This window comes from Lepidochelys kempii, chromosome 3 (assembly GCF_965140265.1).
Source record: "Lepidochelys kempii isolate rLepKem1 chromosome 3, rLepKem1.hap2, whole genome shotgun sequence".
Classification (NCBI taxonomy): domain Eukaryota; kingdom Metazoa; phylum Chordata; order Testudines; family Cheloniidae; genus Lepidochelys; species Lepidochelys kempii.
The window spans coordinates 166,503,329-166,527,424 of record NC_133258.1 but is presented as its reverse complement, the minus strand read 5'-3'; the positions used below and the strand labels follow the sequence as shown (position 1 = coordinate 166,527,424).

The 24,096-nt window shown below is 46.8% G+C and overlaps 1 long non-coding RNA gene across 5 annotated transcripts in view; it reads right to left on the bottom strand.

Moving 5' to 3' along the window:
* The window catches only part of LOC140909522 (uncharacterized), a 147,153-nt gene that overhangs the window by 75,302 nt on the left and 47,755 nt on the right, over window positions 1-24,096 (bottom strand). For all 5 annotated transcript variants that reach the window (XR_012158253.1, XR_012158252.1, XR_012158249.1 and 2 more), the window contains 3 exons: window positions 12,567-12,821; window positions 11,775-11,956; window positions 2,170-2,223 (listed from right to left, as the gene is read on the bottom strand). This is a non-coding gene — a long non-coding RNA (uncharacterized lncRNA). The remainder of the gene's footprint in view (window positions 1-2,169; window positions 2,224-11,774; window positions 11,957-12,566; window positions 12,822-24,096) is intronic.

Below are 24,096 nucleotides of genomic sequence, written 5' to 3'. Positions count from 1 at the left end.
GGAGAAGGACCTCGGAGTATTGGTTGACCACAGGATGACTATGAGCCGCCAATGTGATATGACTGTGAAAAAAGTTAATGCGGTTTTGGGATGCATCAGATGAGGTATTTCCAGTAGAGATAAGGAGGTGTTAGTACCGTTATACAAGGCACTGGTGAGACCTCATCTGGAATATTGTGTGCAGTTCTGGTCTCCCATGTTTAAGAAGGATGAATTCAAACTGGAACAGGTACAGGGAAGGGTTACTAGGATGATCCGAGGAATGGAAATCCTGTCTTATGAAAGGAGACTCAAGGAGCTTGGCTTGTTTAGCCTAACCAAAAGAAGGCTGAGGGGAGATATGATTGCTCTCTATAAATATATCAGAGGAATAAATACCAGAGAGGGAGAGGAATTATTTAAGCTTAGTACCAATATGGACACAAGAACAAATGGATATAAACTGTCCATCAGGAAGTTTAGACTTGAAATTAGACGAAGGTTTCTAACCATCAGAGGAGTGACGTTCTGGAACAGCGTTCCAAGGGAAGCAGTGGGGGCAGAAGACTTATCTGGCTTCAAGATTAAACTCGATAAGTTTATGGAGGAGAAGGTATGATGGGATAACATGATTTTGGCAATTAATTGATCTTTAACTATTCATGGTAAATAGGCCCAATGGCCTGTGATGGAATGTTAGATGGGGTGGGATCTGAGTTACTACAGAGAATTCTTTCCTGGGAATCTGGCTGGTGAATCTTGCCCATATGCTCAGGGTTCAGCTGATCGCCATATTTGGGGACGGGAAGGAATTTTCTTCTAGGGCAGATTGGAAGAGGCCCTAGGGGTTTTTCACCTTCCTCTGCAGCATGGGGCACGGGTCACTTGCTGGAGGATTCTCTGCACCTTGAAGTCTTTAAACCATGATTTGAGGACTTCAGTAGCTCAGACATAGACGAGAGGTTTATTGCAGGAGTGGGTGGGTGAGATTCGGTGGCCTTCATTGTGCAGGAGGTCAGACTAGACGATCATAATGGTCCCTTCTGACTTTAATATCTATGAACCTATGAATCTAAGTGACAGAAACAAAACACATTCCAGAGTTACCCTTACAAAATACCTGTGTTAGGAGAACCAAGGAGTACTCGGTTGCAGAATGGAGTGTTTGAGGTGACAGATCAGGTGACAAAGGATATATTTGGGAGGGAACAAAGGGAAGAACTGCTCCAGTGGCCCTAGCTTCTGCAAGTATTTGATTTAAAGCATTAAAGCAATGTGGTTATTTCTAAAACTGCATCTTCTCAGTTTATTTACCCCCAAGCATATAGATGCAGAGCAAAACTGAATGCTCGCTCCAAACACATGCAGTGTGCTCTGCCCCACGAGTGCAATCAGGGCCGTCCCTACCCATACGCAAAGTATGCAGCTGCGTAGGGCACCAAATTTCCTGGTGCCCTACACAGCTGTGTGCTTCTCCAGCCCCTGCTCCGCCCCTTCCCCATGGCCCCCACCCCTGCTCCGCCCCAGCCCCACCTCTTCCCACCCCTGCTCTGCCCCCACTCCACCCCTTCCCCAAAGCCCCTGCCCCTGCTCCGCCCCACCCCAAGGAGGCTTGGGGACAGCCCCCCAGCCCCGCGGAGGCCTGGGGCCCCACACAGTCCCCCCATCAGGGGGCTGCGTAGGGCACCAAAACGGCTAGGGACTGCCCTGAGTGCAATCACTGTCCTCTAACAACTCAGTTTGGTGCCAAGAGTTCCTTCAATGTCCCTCATGTCACCCTATGGGATTTTATTATTCCCCATCCTGGAACAAAATGGAGCATAATCTTGAGAAAAAGAGACAGCAGAGCACTAAAACAGAATGCACAAGAATAAAAAAGGACACGTGGGACTTACCCCCATTATCAGTGTGAAACCAGCCTAGGCACAGACAACAGGCTAGATTTGCTTCTGGTTTTGGCTTTGTACGTTGGGGTGCAGGGCATGGTGGTGAAAAGTCCACAGTACTGCCAACCCAAATGTTCAAAAATCATGATTCAGGCTCACCAAAAATCATGAGTTTGGCTTTAAAATCAAAAGATTATGTAAAAAATAATAGATTTGCTGTTCTTTTTATTTGCGCTCTGAGTTTTGAGCCTTTAGGGTCCACTGGTGTCACATTTCTCCACAGCCATGAGGGCTAAAAACTTACTTTTTCTTTAAGAACGAAGGCTGAAATCGTCACATATCCACTTGACTCCAGGAGCTGGGGTTTTAAGGAAAACAATAATTATCATGAGGCTCATAACAAAATCACGAGTTGGCAACACTGATGTCCACCCAGAGGGCATGTGCAGTGATATAAAGTGCTAGAGGCCTCACTTTTACTGGGGTTGTTGTTGGACCGCTTTATGGCCCAGAAGGGTTGACACCACAGTGGCCAAGGAGGGAGTGCTGCCAGGTCAGGTAGCAGATGTGTTGAATCAGTGCAAAACACTGGGAAGCCTCCATCAGCAGGACTCTTATGATGCACCACCTGCAACTTAAGTCTTCCCTCCCCAGAAGAACCCCAGATGGTATTGCCTGCCTTCTCTTGTGGGGTGCGGTGCCCCTGCTCATGCAGGGAGTGTATTTTACTCCCCCCATGCACTGAAGTGAAATGACGTCACTAATCATTCTGGCAATACTCTATATCATGTTATGCCAACAGTCACTGAAATTCAAAATTTGCACTTCCTCAGGCTTAGGATCACAGTGTGGATTTTAATGTGGAAAAAAATGTCCATTCAGAAGTGCTATAAAAGAAGGAGAGGAGGGTTTAAAAGGGGACAAAGGGCTTGAGCCTGCTCCCATTGATGTCAACAGGTGCTTTGTCATTGACTTCCATCTAGGCAAGATCTGGGCCAAAGTGTGCACACCAGCATGGAGGGTTTTTTTTATTTTTTAATTTATGATTACTTAACACCATTGATGATTTCTTCAGCAGCAGCTGCTTGACTCTCAGTGTGGTGTAACAATGACATCCAGCCTCTCCATAAATAGCCGTGTCATACGCTGCTTCTTCCTTGTTTTATATATTTATAGACATCAAGACCAAATAAAGCCTCATACTAAGTTGCTCATATACAGTGGTTTCCTTGTGACATATTTATAGATCAGCTGCACTAAAAACAATACTGTCCAAACCCACTGATCTTTTCCTGGATAGATAGAAAGAGAAGTGCAAAAACAGCATTGTTAACAATATTACAGCCAACACAACGCTTGTCCATCGAATACATTATTATTCCCCTAAAAAGAAATGGCTTAATACTTCCCTAACATTGGTGCATGCACCCACATAAACATTGTCTCCCTTTGTATTACCTCTGAAACAAGACATGCACATATATGACAGTGTATCCTTGTGGTTAAAATGGGGGCTTTGGGGCCTGAGTGCCTGGCTCGGCCATTGACCTACTGTACAGTGTCACTTTGGAATAAGTCATTTAAATTCTGTACCTCAGTTTATCCATCTCCCCATTAACATGAGGATAACCATTTCACATAGGGTTTGTGAGAATTTAAGATGATTTACAAAGGAAAAAGGGATATGTGCACGCCCCTTCCAAGCTTTCTCTATACATCATAAAGAAGCAAAAAAAAAGTTTAGTGACAGATGTTTTTCCCCTGGACTAAAGGTTATTTTGTTTTTCCCCCTCTTTTTTTTTTTTTTAACTTCAAGAAATATCAGAGGTATAAAGTCTGGCCTTTGGTGGATTTGCCAGAGCAAGTACAGGGAGAGGCCGTGCCTTTCCCCCATCCCCAGATGAATAACACTGGTACAGGGGATTTTTCCTCTTTGTATCTGCCCCCTTCCCCCTGAAAGGGTCGCGTCAGAGGTCTTCTAGAACAAGTAGCAGGAGGAGATGTGGCTGTGCATCCCTACACTCCATGGTTTTCCACTGACATAAGGTTCATGAGGGCTATGGCAGCGGGGGACACAAATCATGGGAGCCTTTAGGGCTGTCCTAACCTGTACCACAGACCAGACTGGCCCCCAGCAGCCCCTAAATAGGGGAAGTAAAAGCCACCTCCTTCAGTGTGAATCCCCCCACAAAGTTTGTTAGGTAGGTTGGAGCAAGTTCATAGAGGTTTTAGCGGCAATTTTTAACTATCCCCGATGCCATTAAAACCCCTCTGACGGGATTTTGTTTTGCTCACCGTGTAGTCAATGCACATCTTGCTGTTCAAAGTACTTGTGTAAAAATGAAAACATGTCAACATGTCCCATTTGGCTGAAGGGGGTCTTTATGTCCAAACCTTGTTTTCAAAAGCTGACTAACCACATAACTAGCAATCAGGATATTGAAGAGAAAAACACTTGAAACATCTGCAGCTTATAATCATCACAATATCTGCACTGAGGACCCATTGTGTCAAAGAATATGTACAGGCATGTCTCACCAGCTCTGAGTGGGGGAAACACAGCAGCAGTGTCATCATGTCAGATGAAATCGTAGCACTAAATAAGAGCTTTACAATGTTTGAAAATAACTTCACTATTTTCTTGTCAGAGCCATTTTACATCAATGTGTTTTAAACAACTATTTAATTTGTTTTAGTTTATTAAGCAGCCTCCTAGGCAGCTATACCACCTTTGGCTGCAATTTTAAAAGATCTCATAAACTAATCTGGGTCAGGCCTGGTCAGTACGTGGATGGGAGACCTCCAAGGTACTTCGCAGGCACTGCTGGGAATAGTACTGGTGCTTCAATAGATGGCACTCTTCTATGTGAGTCAGTACTGTACTAGATTAAATCCCCTAGTATGCTGTTAGAAGAGTGCTGTATTGCTGGAGGTTATAGATCCAGTGGCATTTTCAGCAGAGGTAAGGATGGTAGAGACCTGGCTAAAGTCCACTTTGGGTACTAACATTCTGCCAACCTAAAATTCTCCTTGAAGCTCCAACTCACCACACTATTCTTCACTTGCTGGTGGTGGGTACGTTACAGGTCACTGGATGTCTGGAGAATGTTAAGAAACTCCTGCCTGATAGCAAACATCCCAGAGAATCCAAGCAGCTGGAGACAATATTTTGAAGAGGTTTTCGGAGGGTTCTAAGAATAGGTTGGACGGACACCTGCCTCAGTGTAGGAGGGGCTGGACTGGATGGCCTCTTGAGATCCCTTCCAGCCCTACACTTCTATGCAGTATTCCTAATCCTAAATGCTGTTTAAAGGCTGGAATAGAAGTGTAGGTATTTAGTGGTGGGTGAAGAAAATCCCCCCGACCCCGACCCCCACCCCGTATAAACACTTTGGAAAAGATTGTTGAGCACACTGGGATTCCGGACAAAAGATGCTATAGGAACATGAGTGCAGTACAGAATAATGTTATATTTTTCTGCTGGTAGCCAGACATTACTACAGAATCATCCCAATGGCCTGATTCTGCAACGCTTACTCCTACTACTGCAGAATCCCACAGCTGCTGGCTGGACTGCCTGTGTGTGCAGCCTGCAGTTGGCACTCAAATGAGGCCCTAATGACCAACAGGCATCAGCTTTGCCAGGTGAACCTATTATTATTAACATAACACTATAGTTGTGCATGGTTCTTTACACAGAAGTAAAAAAGAAAAATCCCTGCCCCCAAGATGCTTGCTATCTAAATTAGACATAATACAGGAAAGGAAGATAACAAAGGACATTTGTAAGTGTGGGTTAAGGGAAGGACAAGGGTTACAAAAGGAAGAAGTTGAGATCTGCTTTTTTATGCATACATCTCCTTAGTTCCTTTTTTATGAATTACTAACAGTACAATACAAGGGAACAAAGTTGGGGAAGAGATCAGAGCTGGAAATCTAATTGAAAGAGGTGAATTTTGAGGAGGGATTTGAATTGAAAGAAAAGACTGAGGTTGCCTGATGCACAGGATCAGGAATGATTTTCCAACTATATGGGCAGCATGAGAAAAGGCATGGAGACAAGGGCGTAATCAATAGGATTTTTGTCATTAACTTCAATGAGAGCACGATCAGGCCTTGAGCTAGCAAAAGGTGTAGGATGTAAAGAGGGGTAGAGTCTGGTGATAAATAGGATGTGGGTTGGGGTGGAGCTGTGCAGGACCCTGAAGTTGAGTCTAAGTTTGAATGTGATGGAAGATAAGAAGCCAACGCAGGAAGCCTCCTCCCTTGGGCCAATCCAGATTTATGTTAATCTTGACTAAGCTGGAAATCACTCTGTGCGCCTTACAAATACCCTCACAATAAGGGTTTTGTGATCCATGCCACGTAAATCTGTCATGATATTTTCCTTAGTACCATAGACATCCTGAGGCTTCATAGGAGAAAGGCTTATGCTGTAAAGCACCAGCAAGACATTTCTAATTGGGATAACTGAAATCCCCTCAATGCAATAAATAGCTTTTTCCTAGTTCTTATTTATCTTGTTGAGTCTGATGTATCAGTTGGAAGATCTGCCCCTCTAGAGCCATTACAAATATAAGGCCTGATTCTGCTATGCTTACTCACATTGATTAGCCTGTATTAATAAGTAGTCATCTGGAAGCCATTGGGACCGCTTGCATTAGTACAATAGCTCCTCACTTAAAGTCGTCCAGGTTAACATTGTTTTGTTGCTGATCAGTTAGAGAACATGCTTGTTTAAAGTTGCGCAATGCTCCCTTAAAATGTTGTTTGGGAGCTGTCTCACAGCTTGCAGAGAGAGAGAAGCCCATTGGAACTAGCTGGTGGGGGCTTGGAACCAGGGTGGACCGGCAGCCTCCCCATCAGCTCCCCTAAGTTCCCTGTGCCTAGCAGCCCAGCAGGCTATCAATTGCTGGACAGTTCAGCTGTCCCTCCCCCCACTGCCATGTGCTGCTCCCATAGGCGCTGACTCCGTGGTGCTCCAGGGCTAGAGCACCCACGGGGAAAAATTAGTGGGTGCTCTGCATCCAACAGCAGCCAAGCTCCCCGCCCCACCTCCTCCTCTTCCCCGAGCGTGCTGTGTCCCCGCTCCTCCACCTACCTCCCAGTGGTTCCCGCCTTGCCACCGCCAAACAGCTATTTGGCAGCATGCTCGGAGGCAGGGGGAGAAGCGGGAACATGGCACGCTCAGGGGAGGAGGTGGGGAAGAGGCGGGGCCAGGGTGGGAATTTGGGGAAGGGGTTGGAATAGAGGTGGGGCAGTGGTGGAGTTGGGGCGGGGCTGCGGGCAGAGAGAGGTCAAGCACCCACCCATGGGAGCAGAAGTCAGCGCCTATGGCTGCTCCTGCCCTTGGAGCTACTCCCGGGAGCCTCGTGCTTGCTGTGCAAGGGGGAGTGGGTGATAATGTTTGGGTGTCCCCTTTGTTTGGAGGGAAGAGGGGTGATAATGTCCGGGTGTCCCCTTCCCCCAGTTCCTGCCCCCCACTCCTGTACCCTATCTCCAAGAGTAGTGGGGGACACGATAGGGCTCAGGAGGGAGCTTGCTGGCATCAGCTACTGTCTTAACTTGCTGATCTACTTCAAAAGGCAATGTACTTAGAGTGGGGTCAGCGTACTTAAAGGGGCAACACCTGTCTCTCTCTCTCTCACACACACACACACACACACACACGGTGTGTGTCTCTGTCTCTCTCTGCCATGCTGTCTCCCCTCCCTCCATTTGTACTGCCTTGTAGAGCGTGAGGCTACATTAATAACAATGTGTTAACCCTTGAGGGCTCAGTCGAGTGCTAGTTCATCATTTAGCAGTAAGGTATTCCCTGGGAAATCTCTCACCCTCTTCCATCCTCTGACTCCACCACCTCAACCAAGGTTCACAATCATCATTGTTGTGTACAGTATTAAATTGTTTGTTTAAAACTTATACTATGTATATGTGTGTGTGTATATATATATATAAATAAAATATAATCTTTTGTCTGGCGAAAAAAATTCCCTGGAACCTAACTCCCCCTATTTACATTAATTCTTATGGGGAAATTGGATTCACTTAACATCATTTCACTTAAAGTAGCATATTTCAGGAACATAACTACATGTTAAGTGAGGAGTTACATGATATATTTAGCATGAGTAAAGGTTTAAGAATTAGGCCTACAAAGAAAATATCACTACCAGTTAAACTATCCCTGCTAGTTTATCTGAGAAAAGTATTTGCTGAACCCCAGAGTCACAATTTCTCCACAATTTCTATGTTCCATTCTGCATGGGACTCACTGCTGAATTTGGGTCCTTGGATCCCAAAGACTCTGCCTTAATCCACCCCTCTGTGCTGTATAGTATGTATGATAGATCTCTAATGTGAGAGTGTCATACCTTGTGAAAAATGAACAAGATCGCCTTTGTGACAGCACTGAGTGAAAACCACTTACAAAGAGAGCTTCCCAAATCTTGTTACAAAGACATAAAGCAATCTGGGGACAGGAACAGTGGGTTTAAAAACACAAAACTTCTTTGAAACTAATTTACTAAGAAAAACAAGTTTGCTGCCAACATTGTAGTCCTTGTCATTTATTATCACATGAACAAAGCTCTCAATGACTGACTCCTAGACCATTGCCAATTATTATGACAACATACAGTATAACCATATTATATTTACAATATAATACATGTGAGTACCCTATGCAGCTTGGCAGGACTTCTGTCACTGCCTTTATTATGCTTTAAAAATCCATTTATCAAAGTGAGTTTGGTGTATAACATGCTTCTCTAATTATATGCTGTACTGTATATAGAACAAGAACTAATACTGGAAGCGATTTCAGGCAAGCCTTTTACCATTTAGAGATTCCAATGAGAATAAGGCAGCTGTGCTAAGATCCACTGCAGAATTATCAGTCTATGTGGTTGTCATAAATATAAAGGGAAGGGTAACCACCTTTCTGTATACAGTGCTATAAAATCCCTCCTGGCCAGAGGCAAAACCCTTTCACCTGTAAAGAGTTAAGAAGCTAAGATAACCTCGCTTGCACCTGACCCAAAATGACCAATGAGGGGACAAGATACTTTCAGATCTGGAGGGGGGGGGGGGAACAAAGGGTTCTGTCTGTCTGTGTTATGCTTTTGCCGGGAACAGATCAGAAATACAAGCCTTCCAACTCCTGTTAAGTTAGTACGTAAACTAGCTAGAAAATGCATTAGATTTTCTTTTGTTTAATGGCTGGTAAAATAAGCTGTGCTGGAGGGAATGTGTATTCCTGTTTTTGTGTCTTTTTGTAACTTAAGGTTTTGCCGAGAGGGATTATCTATGTTTTGAATCTGATTACCCTGTAAGGTATTTACCATCCTGCTTTTACAGAGGTGATTCTTTTAACTTTTCTTTAATTAAAATTCTTCTTTTACGAACCTGATTGATTTTTCATTGTTCTTAAGATCCAAGGGTTTGGGTCTGTGTTAACCTGTACCAATTGGTGAGGATTATTATCAAGCCTTCCCCAGGAAAGGGGGTATAGGGCTTGGGGGGATATTTTGGGGGAAGACGTCTCCAAGTGGTCTCTTTTCTTGTTCTTTGTTTAAAACACTTGGTGGTAGCAGCATACTGTTCAAGGACAAGGCAAAGTTTGTATCTTGGGGAAGTTTTTAACCTAAGCTGGTAAGAATAAGCTTAGGGGATCTTTCATGCAGGTCCCCACATCTGTACTCTAGAGTTCAGAGTGGGGAAGGAATCTTGACAGAGGTACATGCTCTCATTCTAGAGAGCAGGCCTCATCTTTCTCCCTTTGGAAGTCAATTTCCATAGATTTCAGTGGGAGAAAAATCAAGCCCAATATGATCAGATAACAATAAGGGCCTGATTTATAAAGGGGCTTTAGTCTTGCTTACATTTTGCATCTGCAAATTACTATGGGTATAAATTAGGTCATTTAAACATCTGGCTGATTTGTGGATACCATCAGATAGTGAGGTTTCTAAATGACATAATTTATATGTGCAAAATCACAGGTGTAGAGATAAGGCTGGATTGGAGAATGTGGCCCTAAAAGAGGCTCAGATTTTGAGCAAGCTAGTTACGAGGGCCCAGATCTACAAAGGGAATTAGGTGTTGCAATGCTCAGTGTCACAGCACTTAACATTTAAGTCTAGAAAATCACAGGAACAACACTGTGATCCACAAAACCCGAGTTAGGTGCCTAGGCTCCCTATGCAATTCATGGGGAGAGACACGCATTTTAGAGTTCTATCCACAAAAGTCAGTACACTAGGTGGGGAGCCACCAAAGCTAGCCAAGGGAGATTCTGGGAACAGGTGTGCATTCTAAGCCCCACCCCTCTCACAGAGGTAGGCACCTAAGGCCAGGACTGCAAGGAGGTGCGTGTCTTTGCTAGTGATCCATAACTAGGAACCCCTCTCCTGGAGTCAGGTCAGGTAGTTTAGGTGCCTAAGACGTTTCTTGTGAGAATGAGTAAGGGCTTGGCTCACTCCACACAAAATGTCTGAAGGAGATGGAGGTGTCAACCTTATAACTTAGGTGCCTAAGTACCTTTGTGGATCATGGCCTAGTAGATTCCATTATCAGTTTATTCCTAAAATTGCTTACATTTGGAAATATATGCCCAGACTGGTAATTAACATGCAGCTTAGAACCATTCATCTTAGCCTTATCTAATGTAGAGAGGGATGGAAGGATAGGAAAAGAAGATTCCATTAATTCTCAATATGTTAGCTTTGTTCTAAAGGTAAGAAAGAAGGGTTTCAAAACCTGAACAAATGGGATAAAGTACCGACTCCATTGTATGGCAATGGCAAAACTTCCATTGACTTCAATGGAGCCAGGATTTCACCCATTCTTTCTAAGGCTGGGCTGCTGGTACTATAGAGCTCTTGAATATTGCTGGAACACTAGAGAGAGTGCCTGATTCTGCTCTCCCTTACACCCATTTTCACTGATGTAACTCTACTGACTTCAGTGGGATTAGTTATAATTTGCACCAGTGCTGATGAGAGCAGAATCTGGCCCAGAAGCTCTAGTATAAATCAAAATAATATTTTGCATTTATATAAAGCATTTGATTCATGAATCACAAAATACACAGCAAAGGTTAAAGTATTATTATCCCCATTTTAGAGATGAGCACAGAGAAGGTTAGAGGACTTCTTATAATATGTAATAGATTAGTTGAGCTTGAGCACTGCTTGTGATGTTTTTTCATTTAAATCTGTAGAAGAGGGAGAATTCGATCCACAAAAGCCAAAGTAAAAAGATGCCATTTCCTACCTCTTTCCTCCCTGAATTCCTAATGTCATGCAAGTGAGCATAGGGTTACCATGGCCACCTTTTGCCATGAGCATCAGAGTGAATGGAGCATATTTGAGTTTGAGTCCTGTGGTGAAAACTGCTCTATTTATAATAGTTAATCATTTCCTGATGTATGCAGCTAATGGCAGGCATACACATCACATTGAGGCCTTCTCTATAACAGACTTGATTCTTAAAATTGTCCATGAGTGCTACCACTAATGAAAGTGTTTATGTAGACAGACTGTTGGTGTTTTAACAATTGTGTTGCCTAGTTCTGCTCTGAGCAGGGTTAGATAACGCGGGAGCTCAAGTGCCAGCACTTCCGGCAGCTGTCTATATGAACACTAGCACAGGGGGAGTTGCACCAGTTGGAAACTTAGAAAAAGACTAACACAGACACAGCCTGTGTAATACTATGCAGCATAATTGGTCTACTTCCTATGAAAAGTGAACTGAACAAACATCACAAATGTAACACAACTGCCTTGCAAAGAGTGGCTGTTCCGTCCTGCTGTTTCTAATTACTTGGTCATCACCCACTATCACCATTATCAGGAGCATCAAGCCGACACTAATGGTACATTGTGACTCTGAAATAGTTTCACTTACACGTTTGCTCTGAACCCTACACTTCCAGTGTTCAACCCACAGTACACAACTTCCTCCCAGTCCTGCCGTATGTGAGGTTGGGATGTAATCTCAGGGGCAGCAGGTGCTATAGTTTTGTTCTGGGTTTGTACAGCATCTAGCACAATGTAGGCCGGATCCCTAGCTGGGGCTCTCAGGTGCAACTGCAATATAAATAAATAAATTAATTAATAATAGAAATTTGAAATGATGAGAAAATGTGTCCATTACGCAAGAAGAGAGAACCATCTGATCATAGTTCAGAAAAGCTGACAGCATTCCCTACTTTGGATATTTCCTATGGTATCTATCATATGTAAATAATTAAAATGTTCCATTGCCAGCATTATATTCTAGCCTCTGTTTTTCCAGGTGTCAAACTTCGCATAATTGTCTTCTAGACATGTCCTTCTTCTCCATTTTCTGAAGACAGTGGCAACTCTATAACTTATTTCAGTGGGGGTTCTCACAATACAGATAAAAATGTTTATTGCCCTTAAACTTTACAAGAAATTGTATCAGAAATGTAGGCAAGCTAGCAGAAGGAGGAATGACAAAGCTCTGCTTCATCCTGGAAAGCAGCTCTGTGCAATTATGAGCTCATATTACCAGAACCAGAAATTCTACTGTCATTCTTCAGGCAAGATCAAATGTTTCACTGGCAGAAACATAATCTTCTTCACTAACATCACAGATTGTTTATATTCCAGACTGACTGTAAATGTACAGTATTTCTGAAGTCACACACTACAAATAGTAATGTTTAGTACTTACTTGGCATCCTCAAAGTGCTGTGCAACGTTAACCGATTAATCCTCAGAACACCTCTGATAGATAGGTAGTTAGGAGACCTGCAGCCACAGAGCGAGTCAACTGGGATTAGAGCACAGCAGTGCCTGTTTCTCTGGTTTGTGTGTGGTCCATTAAGCTTTGCTGCCTCTCTAGGAAGGTTTCCTAGCAAGTTCAGAGTTGTATGCAAAGAGATGCTACTGACAGATATGTCACAATTCACAGAATAGAAAGTTCTCCCTGCGGTGGGGAAAAGGAAACAGAAAAATTCAGACATGAAAGTGGGGAACCCAGGCTGACACTACTTTAGAAACTCAGGTGGGCAGGTCAAGATGCAATTTGGAGGCAGAATACAGCTGTGTAGGAAGAGGAAGAGATCACATTAAACTCTAATCAGAGAAGCACCAGGACATTATATGATTTAAACTAGGATTTGGCTGCAACTACAGGCTGCAGCTGTGCCAACACTGCACTAATGAATTTCTGTCTCTTTTCCACTATACTCGGGACAGCAAAAGCCTGGACCCTGAGAAATAAATCAGTCTATGGCAACATATTGTTTCTTTATGTAAGCAGTGTCAGGATGAGCTCCACCCTGACATCTGGTGGTGAGGTGTGGCAAGTTGTGGAAAAGAACTTCAGGGGCCGATCTCATTTGCATAGGCACACCCACCACGCCTAGAATGAGACCATAGCTGCCCAAATGGTCACTTTGGCTGCTGTGGGATCCCCAGTGTCTCTGTTATTGGGGCAGGAAGAATAAATTGTTATTACCCTGATTATGGGAACTGTGCTTGGAACTGTACTTGGCCTTTTGTTACGATGGAGGGATTCACCATCATCTAAGTAGCACTCGCTAGGCAAGGGTCATGGGTTCCAAAACTGTGTGAATAGAGAGAGGCTGGGGACAAGTATTAATACTTGGTGGCATGGGCCCCTTGGTGAGGGCCTTACATGCTAATTGCACTTCCTCCTCTCTCCACTGTGGAATATCAGAGCTAATTTTGATTTCATTAGAAGTCTAGTTATAGGCTGCTGAGCTCACTTTGGGCTGACAGTGCACTAGCACTGGGGCTCCCCTACTACAAGCTGAATTCACCTAAGAGCTGAAATCACTGAGTGTTGTGTTAAGCAGTGGGGGAGCCTGAAGATATATTGTGGAGCAGTTTGCGGGACGGCTGGTGAAGCAGTTTGACACAGAGCAGTGTGTGGATGGCAGGAGCTGCTTGTGGGCCGTGGAGCTGAGTGAAGGAGTTCGTGGGGCGGCTGGCGGAGCGGAGCGCAGCTGAGCGAAGGAGTTCGTGGGGCGGCTGGCGGAGCGGAGTGCAGCTGCGCGAAGGAGTTTTGTGGGGCGGCTGGCGGAGCGGAGCGGAGCGCCGCTATGGAGCTATGGGGCGGTCAGCTTCAGATCACGTAAGGTGCCTCTTACCCCCGTCCCACTTCCACCCAGGTTGGGAGGTAAAGCTCCGCCGATAAACTTTCGAACTCTGGGGCTGCCCTGACCAGGGACAGAGACTTTTGGGGCATTGGACTTTTGGGGTTGCTGGACTCAAGAACCAAAGGGAAAAGGGCATGCCCCAATTTGCCTGGGGTGGGGTTGCTTTTGCTCATGGGTTGTGTTATGAATCCGGTTGGTGGTGTTTCCCCAACATAATGCCACATTGTTTCTCTCTGTTATTAAAAGACTTTTGCTACACTCAGACTATGTGCTTGCGAGAGGGGAAGTATTGCCTCTTGGAGGCGCCCAGCGGGGGTGGTATATATTTGTCCCAGGTCACTGGGTGGGGGCTCGAGCCGGTTTGCATTGTGTTATTGGAATGGATCCCCTAGATATTGAACCCGGCCCTTGTTGCTGCCAACTCTGACGGGCAGAAGGGTTACATTTTTGGGGGCTCGTCCGGGATCGCCTGGGTCAGTACCCCTCGCAAGCACCTGTTGAGTGATCCACTACATTGGGAAACAATTTATATTTTTTGTTTGTTTGTGCTTATATTTTGAGGAAATTACTGTTTGTATAATGGCTAATATGTCAGGTTTGTTGGGCCCTGGCTCAGCAGCTTCTAGCTCGGAGGCTGCAGCCTCGGCTGATGATTGGACAAAAGCTCTGGGGCAAATATTGGAAAAGGTTGTGCTGCCCCATGCTGAGTCAGACTCTTGTCGTAAGTTAAGATTATTTGCTGGGGAGGAGGAGTTTGAACCCTGGTTAGAGCATACCACTGAAATGCTGCAAGAGTGGGCCGTACCAGATGCAGAAAAGCGAAGATGCCTTATAGAGAGCCTTGGCGGCCCAGCATTAGATGTGATTCGCACCCTGAAGCTCATTGACCCTGGGGTCAGTGTGAAGGACTGCCTAGAGGCCCTTGAATACAACTTTGGGAGCGTAGAGGGCCCTGAAGACAGCTACTGTAAGTTCCTTAATTCCCGACAACAAAAGGGTGAGAAGGTTTCAGCCTACATACAGAGACTGGAGAGACTGCTTCAGAGAGCTGTCATGAGGGGAGCAGTGACTGCTGAGCAGATGGATCAGACCAGACTGGCTCAAATTGTAAGAGGAACTCAGTATCAGAACCCGATTCTACTTCATCTCCGGCTAAGAGAACGACGGGAACATCCCCCAAGTCACTCCCAGCTGATAAAAGAGGTCCGAGAGGAGGAAGAAAGGCAGGCTGCCAGTGAGTTTTGGGAAGCCCAAACATCGGAGCCAGCCAGCACAACACCACTGCAAATGGCCAGTGTACTGATGGTGAGCACCAGAGAGGAACTTGCCCAACAAATGCAGGTCCTGACGGAACGGATAGCTGAGCTGCAAAGTACCGTTGACCGAGTTAAGACTTCTAGGAATAAGAAGCCTCAAACTGTGGCGATTGAGAAGCCCGCACTTAGAGCCACCATCCCCCCCAGGCGAAGGGGGAAAGGTCAATTCTTCTGCTACCGATGTGGTCAGGACGGACACAGTGCTGCCAAGTGCCGTAATGAAGAAAACCCCTCCTTAGTGTATGGAAAGCTGAGGATCAGTAGGGAGAGATCCGGTAGCTGCCAGAGGGTCTGGGGACGGGGACCCCCCAGGTCTGCAGGATTTGAAGATTCCCCCAGAAAAGACTGTCCAGCTGGGATCCCTGCAGGACTGATAGGGCCTCGAGCAGAGGTCATGGTGAGGATCGAAGGGGTGGAGTGTAAAGCAGTGCTTGACACTGGATCTCAAGTGACTATTATATTTCAGTCATTCTACCAACAGATGCTTATGCACCTGCCTATACAGCCACTGACTGGCCTTGGCCTATGTGGCCTCAGCATGGATGAATACCCCTATCAAGGGTATGTCATAGTGCACCTGGAATTCCCAGAGGAGGTTGCTGGGGTAAGAGAAGAGGTAGACACAGCTGCCTTAATATGCCCTGACCCTAAAGGGACTTCTGATGTGTCTGTGCTGATAGGGACCAACTCCAGTCTCTTCAAGGTACTCGCGGATTACTGCAGAAGGCGGGCTGGGGACCAGTACCTGAATACCCTGATGATCCATACGCTTTGTGCTGAAGCCTATAGGAAAATTGAGAGCGCTAAAAGGGACACATCTGAGCTACCGCTTGGGGCACTGAAGTACGCGGGCACAACCCCCTTAGTAGTGCCTGCAAGGACGGAGCAAGAAGTGCTTGTCATGAGTACCTGTCTGAAAGGCAGTAAAGGGACGTTAGCAATGATAGAGCAGCCGATGGGAGGAGAGCTCCCTGAAGGAGTGCTGGTCCCCAGTGGAGTCATAACCCTACCTGCTGAAGCCCAGGAAAGGGTGACTATACTGATTGCTAATGAAACAAGTCGTGATATTTTTGTGAAGCAAGGACAAAAGATAGCAGACCTCTTTGAGCCTGAGTCGATTGTAAAACCCCAGTATGAAACTCCAGTTCCGGCAATAGACCCAGCAAAGTTTGACTTTGGAGATTCACCAGTGTCCGAGGACTGGAAAGATCGCCTGAGGAAGAAACTTTGTGAAAGATCCAAGGTGTTCTCACTGCATGAGTGGGATGTGGGATGTGCAAAAGGAGTAGAGCACAATATCAGACTACATGACTCTCGACCTTTCAGGGAGAGATCTAGGAAGATTGCTCTCTCTGAGATGGAAGATGTGCGACATCATCTTCAGGAGCTGGCTGCGAATGGCATCATTACAGAGTCCCGCAGCCCATACGCCTCACCCATTGTGGTAGTCCGCAAAAAGAATGGGAAAATCCGGATGTGTATTGACTACCGCACCCTAAACAGCCGTACGGTGGTCGACCAGTACACTATGCCTCGAGTGCAAGACGCCTTAGACTGTTTGCTGGGAAGCCAGTGGTTCTCTGTGTTGGATCTTCGAAGTGGATACTACCAGATCCCTCTGGGAGAAGAAGATAAGGAGAAGACAGCCTTCATCTGCCCATTAGGGTTTTATCAGTTCGAACGCATGCCCCAAGGGATTTCTGGAGCACCTGCCACCTTTCAACGTCTCATGGAGAAAGTTGTGGGAGACATGAATTTACTGCAAGTGTTAGTTTATTTGGATGACCTGATTGTGTTTGGAAGAACCTTAGAGGAGCATGAAGAAAGACTTCTTAAAGTGCTTGATAGGTTGGAGGATTATGGTCTGAAGCTTTCAATTGACAAATGCCAGTTCTGCAGAACCTCAGTGAAGTATGTGGGTCACATTGTGTCCCAAGAAGGTGTGAGTACTGATCCTGATAAAATAGAAGCACTCACTACATGGCCACGTCCAAGTAACTACAGAGAACTCAAGACCTTCCTTGGATTTAGTGGCTACTACCGCAGATTTGTGAAAAACTATGCTACGATTGTAAAGCCTCTGAATGATCTTACCAGGGGACATCAGTCCAGCAAGAACAAATCTAAGTCCAAGAATAAGGGGAGGTCCCCAAAGCCTCCTGTGCAGAGACACAATGGCCCCTTTGCACCATTTGGGCCACGGTGGGATGAGAGATGTGAAAGGGCTTTTCAAGAAATCATTACTTGCCTAACTCATGCTCCAGTCCTAGTTTTTGCTGACCCAAGCAAACCATTTATCCTGCATACTGATGCCAGTTTGGAGGGTCTGGGAGCAGTCCTGTACCAGGAAGTGGAAGGCAAATGTAAACCTGTAGCCTTTGCCAGCCGAGGATTGTCTGATAGTGAAACTCGCTATCCCACCCACAAGCTGGAGTTTTTGGCCTTGAAATGGGCCATCACTGAGAAATTTCGAGACTACTTGTATGGTGCTCAGTTCCAGGTGTGGACAGACAACAATCCACTGACTTATGTGTTAACAAGTGCTAAGCTGGATGCTACAGGGCAGAGATGGGTGGCCGCCTTGGCTAGCTATGAGTTCAGCATTCAGTACCGATCAGGGAGAAGCAATGTAGATGCAGATGCATTGTCCAGGCGCCCGCAGGCTCCAGAAGTTGCTGTGATACCCACAGATGGAGTGAGAGCTATTTGCAGTGTGAGTCGCCGAGAGCCAGAGGCCCGTGAAGACTTTCAGGGATGTGTTGCAGAAGCTTTGGGCCTGCCCCCTGAATGCATGCCTTCTGCTTCGGTGAACTATATTGCATTAGACCAATCTCCTTTGCCCATGCTCAATGCGGCTGACTGGCAAGAAGCCCAGCGGCAAGATATTGACATTCGTGATACACTACTTGCCAAAAGGGAGGGGCGAAGCCCAACTGCGGTTGTCCCACCTAACCCGGAGGGTAAACTACTATTGAGAGAATGGACCAAACTAAAACTTATTCAGGGAGTGCTACACCGAATGACCACTGACCCTTTACAAAAACAACGAGCACAACTAGTACTGCCAAAAAAGTACAGAGCCCTGGCCATGAGGGCCCTGCATGATGACTTTGGGCATTTAGGGATGGAGAGGACCCTGGAACTTATTCGTAGTAGGTTCTATTGGCCCCGAATGGCTGAAGATGTTCACAGGAAATGTGAGACTTGCGCTCGATGTGTTCAAAGGAAAACTCTGCCCACGAGGGCTGCATATCTCAAGAACATCACCAGCAACAAACCTTTGGAGTTGGTATGCATTGATTTCTTGTCTGTAGAGGTAGACAAGAGGAATGTTGGAAACATTCTAGTAGTGACTGACCATTTTACACGGTATGCACAAGCATATCCCACACGTGATCAGAGGGCCACCACCGTTGCTCGAGTATTGTGGGACAAATATTTCTCAGTCTATGGATTCCCGGCTCGGATACACTCTGATCAGGGGCGGGATTTTGAGAGTCACCTTCTGAAGGAGGTGCTGAAGATAGCAGGAATTAAAAAGTCTAGGACAACGCCTTATCACCCCCAAGGTGATCCTCAGCCAGAGAGGTTCAATCGAACCCTATTAGATATGTTGGGAACTTTGCGACCAGAGCAGAAGGCAACCTGGAGCCAGCATGTCGCATTTCTGGTGCATGCCTACAATGCCACAAAGAACGATGCTACGGGAGTCACCCCATATCTCTTGATGTTTGGGCGAGAACCAAGATTACCCATAGACTTGTGCTTTGGTGTATCAGAGGATGGAGATAGCTATGAAACTCATCAGCAATATGTATCCCGACTAAGAGAAAAGCTGCGGGATGCTTATCGCTTAGCTACCGCTGCGGCTCGGAAGAACGCAGACCGCAACAAACATCGATATGATGCTAGAGTGCGTTCGCAGGAGCTCCAGCCGGGGGACAGAGTCCTGCTGCGAAATTTGGGTATTGCTGGCAAACACAAGATAGCTGACAGATGGAAGGCAATACCTTACCTGGTGATGGAAAAGCTGGGAGATCTGCCGGTCTACAAGATCAAACCTGAAGACGGTCCAGGGCAAATAAAGACGGTGCATAGAAACCTTTTGCTCCCTGTGGGGGAATTGGTAAGCACCCCTTGTGAGATGGGCCACGGCAGGGCCGCCGGGCAGAACAGAGGTGCTAGACCAAAGCCGCCATCCAACACAGACAGTGGGCCCCCTGCAGCTAACTTACCCCTATTCTGCACATCTGAGAGTGAGTCTGAGGAGGAAGACACAACCCTGGTGTATCCTGGGATGGAGACAAGATTTCAGTCTCGATCAGCTGAACCAAACGAGAGTTTTCCCTCTTCCGCCCTAAACCCAATGGCGGAACTATTTAGGCCCCTTTCTGATACCCCGGTGCTGCTGATGAGACCCCCCTGTGATGACACACACAGGTTATTGGACAATGGGGACAGACAGGTAGAGGATGTCCTGGGCACCTTGGACCCTCCAGCGTTAGAACTAGGAGTGCAGGGGCCTACGCCAGTAGCCGAGGGACCCTCCAGGGAAGCCTCTCCATCCATCACTCAAGAGGATGTTCCCCTTACTTCGGCAACAGAGATTCTCAATAGACGAGACAGGGTGATAAGACCAGTGAAACGGTTAACTTATGATGCACCTGGGGTGACTAGTGAGGAGCCAATACATTTAGCACACAGGCTTGTGGAAGCTAAAGTGGGCTTCCTGAGGCCCTTTGGAGGAAACCAATGAGTTGGTATAAAGGGAGTGTGATTTGTCGGGACGACAAAGTCTCGGCTGGGGGGAGGATGTAAGCAGTGTCAGGATGAGCTCCACCCTGACATCTGGTGGTGAGGTGTGGCAAGTTGTGGAAAAGAACTTCAGGGGCCGATCTCATTTGCATAGGCACACCCACCACGCCTAGAATGAGACCATAGCTGCCCAAATGGTCACTTTGGCTGCTGTGGGATCCCCAGTGTCTCTGTTATTGGGGCAGGAAGAATAAATTGTTATTACCCTGATTATGGGAACTGTGCTTGGAACTGTACTTGGCCTTTTGTTACGATGGAGGGATTCACCATCATCTAAGTAGCACTCGCTAGGCAAGGGTCATGGGTTCCAAAACTGTGTGAATAGAGAGAGGCTGGGGACAAGTATTAATACTTGGTGGCATGGGCCCCTTGGTGAGGGCCTTACATGCTAATTGCACTTCCTCCTCTCTCCACTGTGGAATATCAGAGCTAATTTTGATTTCATTAGAAGTCTAGTTATAGGCTGCTGAGCTCACTTTGGGCTGACAGTGCACTAGCACTGGGGCTCCCCTACTACAAGCTGAATTCACCTAAGAGCTGAAATCACTGAGTGTTGTGTTAAGCAGTGGGGGAGCCTGAAGATATATTGTGGAGCAGTTTGCGGGACGGCTGGTGAAGCAGTTCGACACAGAGCAGTGTGTGGATGGCAGGAGCTGCTTGTGGGCCGTGGAGCTGAGTGAAGGAGTTCGTGGGGCGGCTGGCGGAGCGGAGCGCAGCTGAGCGAAGGAGTTCGTGGGGCGGCTGGCGGAGCGGAGTGCAGCTGCGCGAAGGAGTTTTGTGGGGCGGCTGGCGGAGCGGAGCGGAGCGCCGCTATGGAGCTATGGGGCGGTCAGCTTCAGATCACGTAAGGTGCCTCTTACCCCCGTCCCACTTCCACCCAGGTTGGGAGGTAAAGCTCCGCCGATAAACTTTCGAACTCTGGGGCTGCCCTGACCAGGGACAGAGACTTTTGGGGCATTGGACTTTTGGGGTTGCTGGACTCAAGAACCAAAGGGAAAAGGGCATGCCCCAATTTGCCTGGGGTGGGGTTGCTTTTGCTCATGGGTTGTGTTATGAATCCGGTTGGTGGTGTTTCCCCAACATAATGCCACATTGTTTCTCTCTGTTATTAAAAGACTTTTGCTACACTCAGACTATGTGCTTGCGAGAGGGGACGTATTGCCTCTTGGAGGCGCCCAGCGGGGGTGGTATATATTTGTCCCAGGTCACTGGGTGGGGGCTCGAGCCGGTTTGCATTGTGTTATTGGAATGGATCCCCTAGATATTGAACCCGGCCCTTGTTGCTGCCAACTCTGACGGGCAGAAGGGTTACATTTACAAGACTGTAAAAGTGGCAAAAGTTCACAATCTATTGGAGATAGTGTGACTGCTTAAGAAACTACTCCATACCCTAGAAGTAGCTGATACGCCTAGGAGGACAAAGGGTTGCCATGGTAAATTTGTGCCCTTAATATATGAGAGAGTTTGAAGGCATACAAAACCTTGAGGATTTGTTAGCACTAAGGGTCTCCCAATCTTATCGTGTATTTGGTCATTTTCATTCCTTTCTAGAACAGGTTAAAATTTTTCAAAAATTCAGAATTTTAACTTTTTTGTGAAAAATTGACACCATTTTTCAACTAGCTCTACTCTTTTGTTTTCATCTATTTGGAAAAATATTCAATTTTTAATGATATGCTGATCCAGGTGAAAAGAAACCACACAACGGGCAGGTAACCGAGGCCCCCAAAGTATTAAATATGAACTAGTATTCCTTTAGCACATGTTAAAAATTACTTTTCCCATTTCTGGGAAATATAGGGTGCAACCATCTTGTTTTTAATAAAATCTCTTTTTTAAATGTTTAGATATGATTTTTCTGAAATATTTTTATTCCTGAGGTGCTACTAGACTTAAGGTAGTGTGACAAAGTTCCTGCTCTACCTTGGTGGGTCTTGCGCTTATTGGCGGATTTGCTCGCCTTGGAGCTTCACGGCAGCCCTCAGCTTGGCCGTTTTTCTGAACCCACAGTCCACGTCAACTCCTCCTATGTCTGAGCAGGAGTTGGGAGGATTTGGGGGGAACCCAGGCCCGCCCTCTACTCTGGGATCCAGCCCAGAGCCCTGTGGAATGCAGCTGTCTAGAGTGCCTCCTGGAACAGCTGTGCGCCAGCTACAACTCCCTGGGCTACTTCCCCATGGCCTCCTCCCAACACCTTCTTTATCCTCACCGTAGGACCTTCCTCCTGGTGTTTGATAATGCTTGTACACCTCAGTCCTCCAACAGTCCGCGTTCTCACTCTCAGCTCCTAGTGCCTCTTCCTCCCAGCTCCTCACACGCACACCACAAACTGAAGTGAGCTCCTTTTTAAAACCCAGGTGCCCTGATTAGCCTGCCTTAATTGATTCTAGCAGCTTCTTGATTGGCTGCAGGTGTTCTAATCAGCCTGTCTTAATTGTCTCCAGAAGGTTCCTGATTGTTCTGGAACCTTGTCTGTTACCTTACCCAGGGAAAAGGGACCTACTTAGCCTGGGGCTAATCTATCTGCCTTCTATTACTCTCCTATAGCCATCTGGCCCGATCCTGTCACAATAGCTTTGCACTGTCCCTAGAGAACAGCAGTACTGTGCACTTATACAATACAGAACCTTTTATCAGAGTGTTTCAAGATGCTTTACCAAAGCTGGAGAAATTTTATCCCCATTTTGCAGCTGGGAAAACTGAGGCACACCAGCCCAAAGTCACATAGCTCCAGATTCTGCCACCTTTACTCATGTTTAGCTGTACCTTACTCCACAGGCTGCCCCACTGAAGTGAGTGGCAAAAATTGGTCAACAGGGATTCAGTGACAGAGTAAGGAAGAGAACCAAGATTCTGTGGCTCCTAGTCCCCTCTTGCTCACCCCTGGACTAACCTGCCTATCATAAGAGATTATAGGAGGATTGACTCCTCCTCCAGGAAGCTCCCAAATCATGTATCCTGCTGCCCTATGTTTGCTTTATGGGAACACTACAAGTGTAATTTAATGTAATTTGTAGACTGCTCTGAGTTAGGTCAGGGCCATTTTGGCCCCGGTTGTCCCAGGATCAGCACAGCACAGATTAGATGGCTAAACGACAAGCTATACCAAGTTTGAATTGGACACAGCTGAGGATCTGGCCCTTGTCCTCTGCAGGCTAATCAGTCACTACCAGACATTAGGTCACATGCATAAAAAACAGACTTTATATACTCCCTACAGTTAGGCAACCTGATCCTCGTGCAACAGTACCGGGTTTACAATGGCACCGTAGTTCCTGGCCCAAACTGGGTAGGGGCCCATTATGGACACATCTGGCCCCTCACCCAGCCAGCAGGTCCCGCTCAACTGTAGGAGGCTCACCACCCAGCAGCTGGGCTCCACCATGCGGGCTGGGCAGGGCTGCTGGCTGCAGGGCCAGTGGGCATGGCCAGGCTGGGAAGACTCTTGGGAGTCGTGTCCTAGGAATCTGCCCCGCTCCACAGCGTGGCTCCATCTCTGAATGGTCTCCGCTGCCCACCACCTGTGAGGCCATTCCCACCTCCCCGGGGCCAAGCTGCCTGGTACCGGTGCAGAGGCCAGACCAGTCTTGGCCAGTGTGTATGGGGGGCAGCGCAGGGGCCTCGGCCCGGCCCTGCCAAGCAAGTGGGTCCTGAGGAGCTAGAGTGACCAGATGTCCCGATTTTATACGGACAGTCCCAATTTTTGGGTCTTTTTCTTGTACAGGCTCCTATTACCCCCACCCCCGTCCCCATTTTTCACATTTGCTGTCTGGTCACCCTATGAGGAGCCCAGCCCAGGTAGGCCCCACTCCTGCTCCAGCTTAGCTGATCATGTTGCTCCTGAGGGGCTGCAATGATCCCTGCCCCAGGACTGGAGCCGGCCATGCTGCTGGCTCAGCCTGGCAGACACGGTAACCTCCCAGTGGGACCAGTGAGTGTGGCCAGG